General features: G+C 45.5%; 1 pseudogene; it reads left to right on the top strand.

Moving 5' to 3' along the window:
* Window positions 1-1,047: 1,047 nt before the first annotated feature.
* Window positions 1,048-1,165, top strand: LOC124546374 (annotated as a pseudogene).
* The last annotated feature ends 11,285 nt before the right edge of the window (window positions 1,166-12,450 follow it).

The following is a 12,450-nucleotide window of genomic DNA, read 5'->3' on the forward strand; positions in this document are numbered from 1 at the left end:
TGACTAGGACAAGGGAAAGGAACACAGTGGAAAACGAATTGGGAGCTTTGAAAGATGAAACAGTGAAGGCAGCGGAGGGTGAAATATGTAAAAAAGACAAGCCATAGTAAAAAGTCTTGAATAACGCAGGAGGTACTGAATTTAATTCATGAAATATAAAAATGCAGAAAATGAAACAGACAAAAGTGAATACAAACATCTAAAACATGAGACTGACAGGAAGTGCAAAGTGACTAAGCAGGAATGGCTTGGCGCCAAATGAAAGGATTTAGAAGCATATATGTAAGGGAAAGATAGATACTGCCTATACGAAAATTAAAAATGCCTTTGGAGAAAAGAAAAGCAGCTACATTAATATCAAGAGTTGAGATGATAACCATTCCTAAGAAGAGAAAAGCAGAAGATAGGAGAAGTATGAAGAGGGCCTATACAAGGGAGATGAACTTGCAGACAATATTATGGAAACGGAAGAGGACGTAGATGACGAGGAGGTGGGAGACATGATACTGCGAGAATAATTTGACAGAGCACTGAAAGATCTAAGTCGAAACAAGTCCCGGGAGTAGACAACATTCCATTAGAACTACTGATGACAAAACTCTTCCATCTGGTGTGCACCACGATATATGAGACTGACGAAATACCCTCAGACTTCATGAAGAATGTAAGAATTCCAATTTCAAAGAAAGGTAGTGCTGACAGGAGTGAATATTACCAAACTAGCAGTTTAATATGTCATGGCTGGAAAATAGTTATAAGAATCTTTCCAGAATAATGGGAACACTGCTGGAAGCCAATGTAGCGGAAGATCAGTTTGGATTCCGGAGAAATATAGGTTCAAATGGCTCTGAGCAATATGGGACTTGACACCTGTGGTCTTCAGTCCCCTAGAACTTAGAACTACTTAAACCTAACTAAGCTGAGGACATCACACACATCCATGCCCGAGGCAGGATTCGAACCTGCGACCGGAGCGGTCACGCGGAAATGTAGGAACACGCGAGGCAATCTACGACTTACCTTAGAAGAGAGGTTAACGAAAGGCAAGCCAACGGCCTTGCCGCAGTGTTAACACCGGTTCCCGTCAAATCACCACAGTTAAGCTCTGTCGGGCTGGGTTAGCACTTGGGTGGGTGACCGTCCGGTCTGCCGAGCGCTGTTGGCAAGCGAGGTGCACTCAGCCCTTGTGAGGCAAACTAAGGAGCTACTTGATTGAGAAGTAGCGGCTCCGGTCTCGGAAACTGACACAACGGCCAGGAGAGCGGGGTGCTGACCACATGCTCCTCCATATCCGCATCCAATGACGCCTATGAGCTGAGGATGATATGGCGGCCGGTCGGTGCCGCTGGGCCTTCATGGCCTGTTCGGGAGGAGTTTTAGTTTAAGGAAAGGCAAACCACCGTTTAAAGCATTTGTAGACTTAGAGTAAGATTCGGCAGTGTTGACTGGAATACTCGCTTTCAAATTCTGAAGTTAGCAGGGGTAAAGTACAGGGAGCGGAAGGCTATTCACAATTTGTACAGAAACCAGACGGCAGTTATAAGAGTCGAGAGACATGAAAGGGAAGCAGTGGTTGGGAAGGGAGTGAGACAGGGTTGTAGTCTTTTCCCGATGTTATTCAATCTGCATATTGAGCTAGCAGTAAAGGAAACAAAAGAATAATTTGGAGTAGGAATTAAGTTCAGGGAGAAGAAATAAAAACATTGAGGTTCGCCAATTACACTGTAATTCTGTCAGAGACAGCAAAGGACCTGGAAGAGCAGCTGAACGGAATGGACAGTATCTTGAAAGGAGGATGTAAGATGAACATCAACAAAAGCAAAACGAGGATAATGGAATGTAGTCGAATTAAATCGGGTGAAAAAAATGGCTCTGAGCACTATGGGACTTAACAGGTCATCAGTCCCCTAGAACTTAGAACTACTTAAACCTAACTAACCTAAGGACATCACACAACACCCAGTCATCACGAGGCTAAATCGGGTGATTCTGAGGGAATTAAATTAGGAAACGAGACACTTAAAGTAGTAAATGAATTTTGCTATTTGGGCATCGAAGTAACTGACGATGGTCGAAGTAGAGGGATTATATATTGTAGAGTGGCATTGGCAAGAAAAGCTTTTTCTAAAGAAAAGTACTTTGTTAACATCAAATACAGATTTAAGTGTTAGGAAGTCTTTTCTAAACGTATTTGCATGGAGAGCAGCCATTTATAGAACTGAAATGGGTGATAAATAGTTTAGACATGAAGACGAACTGTTTTTTGATCTTAGAAACAAGTCAAATTGTGAATATCTTTAATTACAAACCGCTGATTACGCTTTACCTCAATGGAGCGAAACGCGTCTGGGGGGAAAAAAAGCACGCATTTTCTCGTAATTGTAAGGACGGAACGAATTTGAAAATACCCTTAGGAAGATAACAGAAGCTTTTGAAATCTAGTTCCACAGAAGAATACTGAAGACAAAGGTAGATCTAGCAAGTAATGAGGCGGTGCAGAATGCGACTTGCGAGAAAAGTAAAGGAAGGTACTGGCTGACATATACATCCTGAGGAATCAATGAGGAGTTGCACTCGTATCACAGGGAAAGATGGGGAGACCAAGACTTCACTGTAGTAGGTAGGTCCATACTTGAATGGAATGGTAAGCAAACGTAATACGTGGTACACCTGCAGATAGCCTCTGTTTTCAGGGTTCGGATGTAGATTTAGAGGAGGAGGAGGAGGAGGAGGAGGAGGAGGAGGAGGAGACTACTGTTTAACGTCCCATCGACGAAGAGCTCATTATTAATGGAGCACATATTCGGATTAAGGAATGAGGGTGGAGGAAATCGACTGTGGCCTTTCCAAGGAACCATCCCGAGCCTGAAGCGATTTAGGGAAATCACAGAAAACTAAAATCAGAATGGGTGGACGCGGGTTTGAACCGCCGTCATCCCGAATGCAGTGTGCTAACCACTGTGCCACCTGCTCGGTGGACATAGATGGAGACTGGTATGCGGAAGTTCGTCGTAATCGATTGGCTACAGGACCTGATCTCCTCTCCTAAGTGAGGAGTACAGAAGAGGTCGAACACGGTTTGCGTGGTGGCGCAGGTCGCTGTGTCGGCTGCGGCCAAAAATAGGTCTGCGCGGGCTAGCCAGCCACTCTAGCGAGCGGCCGCTGCCAGAGGATCGCCGACTACCTGTGGCGCCACACGCTACGCCCAGCTCCGCGCCGCGGCACGCGACACTCGTCTTCCACAAAGCGCCAGCCGCCAACTCTGTACGAAACGGCTGACGACGCCGTCGGCACGAACCCGTCTCTCCCACTGTGCACTTGCCTTCAACACAGCCGCCAGCAAGGGTGGAGACACCTTCACCTGTCCCGATGATGATCTACATCTAAATTTATACTCCGCAAGCCACCCAACGGTGTGTGGCGGAGGGCACTTTACGTGTCACTGTCATTACGTCCCTTTCCTGTTCCAGTCGCGTATGGTTCGCGGGAACAACGACTGCCGGAAAGCCTCCGTGCGCGCTCGAATCTCTCTAATTTTACATTCGTGATCTCCTCGGGAGGTATACGTAGGGGGAAGCAATTTATCGATACCTCATCCAGAAACGCACCCTCTCGAAACCTGGACAGCAAGCTACACCGCGATGCAGAGCGCCTCTCTTGCAGAGTCTGCCACTTGAGTTTGCTAAACATCTCCGTAACGCTATCACGCTTACCGGATAACCCTGTGACGAAACGCGCCGCTCCTCTTTGGATCTTCTCTATCTCCTCCGTCAACCCGACTTGGTACGGATACCACACCGATGAGCAATACTCAAGTATAGGTCGAACCAGTGTTTCGTAAGCCACCTCCTTTGTTGATGGACTACATTTTCTAAGGACTCTCCCAATGAATCTCAACCTCGCACCCGCCTTACCAACAATTAATTTTATATGATCATTCCACTTCAAATCGTTCCGTACGCATACTCCCAGATATTTTACAGAAGTTAACTGCTACCAGTGTTTGTTCCGCTATCATATAATCATACAATAAAGGATCCTTCTTTCTATGTATTCGCAATACATTACGTTTGTCTATGTTAAGGGTCAGTTGCCACTCCCTGCACCAAGTGCCTATCCGCTGCAGATCTTCCTGCATTTCGCTGCAACTTTCTAATGCTGCAACTTCTCTATGTACTACAGCATTATCCGCGATAAGCCGCATGGAACTTCCGACACTATCTACTAGGTCATTTATATATATTGTGAAAGACGATGATCCCATAACACTCCCCTGTGGCACGCCAGAGGTTACTTTAACGTCCGTAGACGTCTCTCCATTGAGAACAACATGCTGTGTTCTGTTTGGTAAAAACTCTTCAATCCAGTTACACAGCTGGTCTGATGTTCCGTAGGCTCTTACTTTGTTTATCAGGTGACAGTCCGGAACTGTATCGAACGCCTTCCGGAAGTCAAGGAAAATGTAATCTACCTGCTACCTGGGAGCCTGTATCTAATATTTTCTGGGTCTCATGAACAAATAAAGCGAGTTGGGTCTCACACGATCGTTGTTTCCGGAATCCATGTTGATTCCTACAGAGTAGATTCTGGGTATCCAGAAATGACATGATACGCGAGCAAAAAACATGTTCTAAAATTCTAGAACAGATCGACGTCAGAGATATAGGCCTATAGTTTTGCGCATCTGTTCGACGACCCTTCTTGAAAACTGGAAGTACCTGTGCTCTTCTCCAATCATTTGGAACCTTCCGTTCCTCTAGAGACTTGCGGTACACGGCTGTTAGAAGGGGGCAAGTTCTTTCACGCGATGATGATGATGATGATGCAGCATACTAGCTAGTATTTCTATACAAACCTCTCGTCTCACATGGGGTTCAGAGTTGTAATCACCACCTCGAAAAAAACTGCGTTACTTTTCTTCCATGAAATTACTGAAATCATAGTACACATGGAAGTATCTGCACCTTAGTACTCTGTCACGCCACTACAGGAGCTAAAACGAAATGGCAGAGCCCATTGATATAGTGGGGTATTGTATGGTCATGTTTTTTTGTTCTGCTTCGATGGACAACAAGTTGAATTACTTAAGTGTTCGGCGACAATATACCATCATACGACACAGGTGCTACAAACAGTTGCAGTGTGGTCAAACAAGTATGAGTGACGAAGAATGAAGGGCCAGCCTGCAGAATCTGACAGTAAAGGGATGCCTGCTCAACCTGATTATTGCTACGGAGAATGGTCGAGATCTCGGGCTTAATACCATGGCCACCGTTAACTCCAGAACAGAGCGCCGCTGCAGTCGCAGCATGTCACGTGGGCCCGTCTACTGATCTCTCTGAGCACTATGGGACTTAACATCTATGGTCGTCAGTCCCCTAGAACTTAGAACTACTTAAACCTAACTAACCTAAGGACATCACACAACACCCAGTCATCATTCTACTGATCTGAGAGTGCCTGTAAATACCACGATCACGCACTTGTCCTGCAATTCTCGTTTTCTTCTGAAGCCTTCGATACACGCCACTGGCAGTGCAGTTATGCACATTGCCTCAATTTACGTTTTTCGACTCGGATCGATCCCTGAACAATTAGTGCACGCTTATAACGACTTCTGCTACGCTCTAGACTGAAGACTGATTATTCTGACTAGCTGCTCACTTGGTGAAATCTGTCGTCATAAACCACACGAACCGGCTGTTTCACTCACAGGTCACCGCATCAGCGCCAGTCCGAGTAACCAAATTGTGTTCTACCTGCACTGTGTAAGGTAGAAAACAGATCGCCTCTGCACAAATAACCGGAAATCGCAAAAGAAATGGAGGTCTTAGTGCTCGAATAATCCCGCGTACCACAATCTAGGCTACAGTGAAAAAAAATGAATATCATCCATGGATCAGGTTTCAACATCCTGCACTACGTTTCCAACATGTCAAAGGTCGCCGCCCATTTGGTTCTGCTCACACACATTCAAAAAGCCCGCCAAATCGAGGCATCAGCGAAAATGTTACAGTCGTGATTTCATTACCTGCCTTTTACCAAGAAAGAGTGTTGAGCGCATTACTATGACCGCGAGACGACTGAGAAAAGTACGCGGTTGAAACGAGTGGGTTACTGACGACCTTCGAAAACTACGAAAGCCCGATATCAATGGACAAGGTAATACAGTGCTTCTTGGGACTGCCATGGTGTAGCGTTGACAAATTATCCTCATAACTGTCACTGAAGCATACTTTCTAAATCTTCTGATGAGATTACGGGAGACTGTCAACGACACCGCCCCAGCTAATTCTGCACAGGTCATAGTCACACTCGACAGTGTTCCTCTGGGCTATTAAACTGTGCTTCAGCCCAGTATTCTCTGACATGGCATCCAGTGACTACTTGCTCTTCCTTAGTATGCAGAAAACATTGCGTGGCAGGAATTTCCAGAATAACAGCGGGGTATTTTTCGAGGTATAACGTACCCTGAAAAGCCAGAATAACAACTAGGTATTTTTCGAGGTATAATGTTACCTGGAAAGCCCACAAACTTATACAAACAAGGTCTTCGTCAATCCATCCACGATACGTGAAAAATGTATCGCACTGAAATTGTAATGCATAATTCTCGTACTACACTGAATAGCCAACGAACCTGATACGCCGGCCGAAGTGGCCGTGCGGTTAAAGGCGCTGCAGTCTGGAACCGCAAGACCGCTACGGTCGCAGGTTCGAATCCTGCCTCGGGCATGGATGTTTGTGATGTCCTTAGGTTAGTTAGGTTTAACTAGTTCTAAGTTCTAGGGGACTAATGACCTCAGAAGTTGAGTCCCATAGTGCTCAGAGCCATTTTTGAATCTGATACACTTGCCTAATATCGAGTAAGACCCCCGCGATCACGCAGAACTCCCGCAAGACGACTGGACTGGACTAGACTGGAATGGACTAGACATGTCTGAAGTAGAGCTGAAGAGAACTGAAACCCTGAATCCTGCAGGGCTGTCCGTAAGTCCGTAAGAGTACGAGGGGGTGGAGATCTCTTCTGAACAGCACGTTGCAAAGCATCCCAGATATGCTCAATAATGTTCATATCTGAGGAGTCTGGTAGCCAGCGGAAGCGTTTAAGCTCAAAAGAGTGTTCCTGGAGCCACTCTGTAGCAATTCTGGACGTGTGGGGTGTCGCATTGTCCTGCTGGAATTGTCCAAGTTCATCGGAATGCACAATGGACATTAACGGAGGCAGGTTATCGGACAGGATACATACGTACATGGCACCTGTCAGAGTCGTATCTAGACATATCAGGGGTCCTACTAGCTTGAACAGTCCCCTGCTGACATGCAAGGTCCATGGATTCATGAGGTTGTCTCCATACCCGTACACGTTCATCCGCGCCATACAATTTGAAACGAGACTCGTCCGATCAGACAACAGTCATCAAGAGTCCAATGTCGGCGTTGACGGGCCCAGGCGAGGCGTAAAGCTTTGTGTCGTGCAGTCATCAAGGGTACACGAGTGGGCCTTCGGCTCCGAAAGCCCATATCGATGGTGTTTCGTTGAATGGTTCGCACGCTGACACTTGTTGATAACCCAGCACTGAAATCTGTAGCAGTTTCTGAAAGGGCTGCACTTCTGTCACGTTGAGCGGTTCTCTTTAGTCGTCGTTGGTCCCGTTCTTGCGGTATCTTTTGCGGTCGCAGTGATGTCGGAGATTTGATGTTTTACGGAATTCCTAATATTCACGGAACACTCGTGAAACGGTCGTACGGGAAAATCCCCAATTCATCGCTAGCTCGGAGATGCCGTGTACCAACGCTCGTACGCCGATTATAACACCACGTTCAAACTCACTTAAATCTTGATAACCTGCCAATGTAGCAGCAGCATCCGACCTAACAACTGCGCCAGACACTTGTTGTCTTATGCAGGCGTTGCCGACCGCAGCGCCGTATTCTACCTCCTTTAGATATCTTTGCATTTCAATACTTATGTCTATACGAGTTTCTCTGGCGCTTCAGTGTATATGCCTCGCGTGATTTAGCAATTTTACTGGTTCCTTCCGGTGCATGTGGAGCGGAAACTGGAAAAAATTCGATATTCATCTTAGGTGGTATGAAAAACGGACTAACAGCATATCGTCGTCGTTAACTCGATGCGCCCGTATGACAGCACTCAGTGAGGAGACCGCCATGCCATCTGGCTGCACTACGTCTTTCAGCAGATGTAGAAGGCGTGCTTTGCGCATTAATGAGTCATTAAATTACAAACACCCATCTAGCAGCACTTAGCTCGCCCCATGGCTGTGATAACGATGGGGACGTGTCACGGCATGGACTACGCCATAATTCGAAACCATCGACTCCAAGGTCGCTAGAGGCCAATTCTTCAGCTTTCCCAATCTTTGTATTACCATTAAGTAGATCCTGTTCCGTCGATGTTCCTCTCATTCATCCGGCTGCCTACTCTGCTACTGTGTCTACATTTCAGTAATATCTTTTTAACTAAAAAGCTTAAGAACATTATTTTACGAATTAGAACCGGTGCTCTTCATACACAGGATGAGCATGAAGTCTTCCCTGATTACAAAAATTACTGTCTACGGAACTGTCCTAGGTACAGGTATGCAGATTACATACACACATACACACACACACACACACACACACACACACACACACACACACACACACGAGCGTTCTCGTTGCTCGTGTCACAATGGCATCTATGCAGGAGTAAGCACAAGGTATTTTGTGGTTTCATGTAAAACGGTCGACTAATACACTTCTGCGATAATGCCAAGGCGCCTATATTAGAGATCCGCTAGATGTAAAGAGCATCAAACGATGGTACGAACGGTTTAAAGAGACTGGGAGTGTTGTTTACAAAGCAAACAGCGGTAGACTGCAGCTAGTGACGACACTGTTGGTACTGTGTGCGTATAGGATTCCAACACAGTACGCGGAAATCGACACGTCGTGTTTCCAGAGGAACAAGCATACCTCAGAGCGCAGTTGTAAATATGTTACGCAAACAGGTGCATTTCCACACATAAAAAGCGAAACACCTGCAGTCTTTGCATCCAGATAACTGAGTTTGCTAGGAACATGTTAGAACGAATCGACGCAGACAATTAGTACCTCAATACTTTGTTACTCCATTGAACCGACTTTTCTCATCTCTGAGAAAGCAAACAGTCTTGCTTAATGCACAACACAATTACTGAACCTTACAGGAATTTCGACCGTGGATAATAATTCAACAAAACGGTGCACAGCCTCACTGGGAGTTATTTGTTTGCCAGTTCTTGGATGAAACCTCAGCTAATCGATCGGTGGAGACGAGCCAATAACATGGCCACTGCGTTCGCCACTAGGCAAACTCCCTCTCGAATTTTTTGTGGGTTATTTAATGTTAATGTGTTCAGTTCGCCAACGAGGTGTTGGCAAAGACATGGAGAGAAATTTAGTATCGCCTATACGTTCTAGGGGCAGCAAATGGAGCACACGAGGAAGGGCGTTCATAAAAAACCTCTGTGTTTAGCTTCCATTTGGAACAAACCACAATAGTTGTATCTAGAATAGTTCCCTAGAAATACTTTTTTTTCTTTTTGTGATCAGTTTTCATTGTCACCCTATAGACCAGCTACGACACTTATGGATGAAACAATAAAGCATGTAGTAGAATAACTTCACTTCTTAGTTTCTTACCTTTTATTATACTACGCAATTGCCACCAGCGACAACGTATGGACCAGATGCCTGTACCACGTGCTTGGAAAAGATGACGTCACTGGTTCTGATAGCTTACCTGAAACAAAAAGAAATCAGAGTTAACAGTTTTCTATGTGGAAAGCGATGTCAAATTTAGCTGATGAAAGAGATCCAATATAATAGTTCACATGTAACGGGGCCTTTTGTTGCGGTGTGCTGTCGGGAAAAATCTATTTTTAAAGAAGATCGTGGAGGCGTATCTACTAGCAAACAGTGTAGTGCTGCAAATTCAGACAACCTAATATATTTCAGAATGAATTTTTCACTCTGCGACGGAGTATGTGCTGTTACGAAACTTTCTGCGTCTCTAATCCGGGACCTTGCATACCGCAGGCATTGCTGTTGCCGTCTGATATAGCGAGTTCCGGTCCTGTGCATACGAGGGTAATCCCAAAAGTAAGGTCTCCTGTTTTTTTTTACAAGTACATAAACATGCTTATTTCTACAATGGTTTACATCAGTTTACAGCTTGAATATTTAGCTATTTTTCGACATAATCACCATTTCTGTCGATGCATTTTTGTAGACGCTGTGGCAGTTTTTGTATGCCCATGTCATACCAGCCCACCGCCATGCTGTTCAGAAAGTTATGAACCTCTTCTTTCATCTCGCCGTCGGAGCTGAATAGCTGGGACCACAATTAACGCTGCCAGCTACTGTGAGACTGAAAAAACTCAAACAGGCAGTTCAGAACCGGAGAAGAGGAATGTTGAGCAAGGGTGTTCACATTCTCCGTAACAACGCTTGCCCACACATCGCTCGGAAAACCGTTGCTCTCCTGCAACAGTTTCAGTGGAACATAATCACCCACCCACCCTATAGGACTTGGCGCCCAGTGACTACCACCTGTTCCCTAGGGTAAAAGAATATTTGGCCGGAAAGCGATTCAGAGGTTCATAACTTTCTGAACAGCATGGCGGCGGGCTGGTATGACAACTGCATACAAAAACTGCCACAGCGTCTACAAGAATGCATCCACAGAAGTGGTGATTACGTCGAAAAACAGTTAAATGTTCAAGCTGTAAACTGATGTAAACCATTGTAAAAATAAACAGGTCTATGTACACAAGTACAGTCTTCTAAACAGTATAAGATTCATTCTGTTAACAAGGTTCTCTGTTAGAGACCTAGTTCGCCACAACGTTTTAATCTGTCAGGTATTTTCTACACGTGAATTTGTGACTTGGTAATTAAGAATGAGGATCGTTATGCTATCGAGAAGGAAGAAAGAAGTATTGGAAATTAATGCCCCGTCGACAAAGCGGTTCGTATAGACCGAACATAGGGTCGGAATGGTAAAGGATGGAGCGTGAAATCGGCAGCGACTTTTCGAAGGAACGGTTCTGGCATTTGCCTTAAGCAGCTCAGCGAAATCAAGCAAAACCTAAATCTGCATAGCCGGACGAAGACTCGATCTGTCGTCCTAAATACACTGCCTGAAAAAAAGTAGGGGGGGGGGGGGGAGGAAGCTGCCAGAAGACATTGTCAACATCAACAGTATTTCGTACATGTATCCACCATCTGAGCCAATGGCCTTGCCGCAAAGGTAACGCCAGTTCCCGTCAGACACCGAAGTTAAGCGCTGTCGGGCTTGGCTAACACCTAGATGGGTCAACGCCCGGATCGGCCGAGCGCTGTTGGCAAGTGGGGTGCACCTTATGAGGCCAGTAGAGGAGCTACTTTACTGAGAAGCAGCGAAACAGGTCAGGAATACTGGCAGCGGACGGGAGAACAGTGTGCTGACCACATGCCTCTCCGTATAAGCATATCGATATTTACAAAGATATCGCTGTCCGTGCTCGAAATATCGAAGAATAACATCAGTATATCGGTATGTCGACGGAAAATATACCGACGTACTGGGCTATAAAAATAGCGGCTGCACATTGTGAAAATACTGCCGGTATATATTTCTGTATATTTAAGTATTGATTTATTATTAGATATTCTGTACATCAACAAGCTAGCAGCCTGCCTATCCCCCTTAAAGCAAAAACTGAAAGGAAAACGATGCAAGTTCACGCTTTGCGATAACCACTTTGCTAACAACGGTAACTGCATGTAAGTGGCACAATAATAGGTGTTCGAAACGTCCATTGTTCGGTTTCGTCACATATCGGATTTGTCCGCAGCACTTCATGTGGACTATTCTATTCCTTCATTGCTGGCAACGCCAGTGACAAGTCAGTTGTAGCGACAAAATTGCACGATGAAGCTAAACGACGCGGGTTTTGTTGGTAGCGCCGAGGGACGATTACGTCAGCGTTTACCCTCATACGTCCCCGCCCACCGCAAAGACCAGTCTTGTCATTCAGATTTTTGTTCATCGGTTTCAGCAACCGCTTTTGAAAGCTGCCGATGTGAAGAAATAGCACCCGAGGTGAAAAACAGCGTGATCGCACAGAAGCAACCACAGTAATTGCTGCTTGTTTCCTAACAAGAAATATACTGAGCAAACCGGACCGTCTTAACACAAGGCTGCTCGCAAGGTGATGAAAGGTAACGTTTCCTACCTAGAACGGCGCTAACTGCCGCACTCCTACGATCTGACATGTATACAGATCGAAGATCGGCAACCGAACGGGATAGGGAGTGGTTCCCTGTCCTGTTTGTAGACACGGACACCGAACAGTGTTGTGCGTCCGCAGATAACAAATCGTTTTTTAATGCAACTGGTGTATTATTTCTTCACATCTG

The sequence above is a fragment of the Schistocerca americana genome, chromosome 8 (genome assembly GCF_021461395.2).
Source record: "Schistocerca americana isolate TAMUIC-IGC-003095 chromosome 8, iqSchAmer2.1, whole genome shotgun sequence".
Taxonomy (NCBI): Eukaryota; Metazoa; Arthropoda; class Insecta; order Orthoptera; family Acrididae; genus Schistocerca; species Schistocerca americana.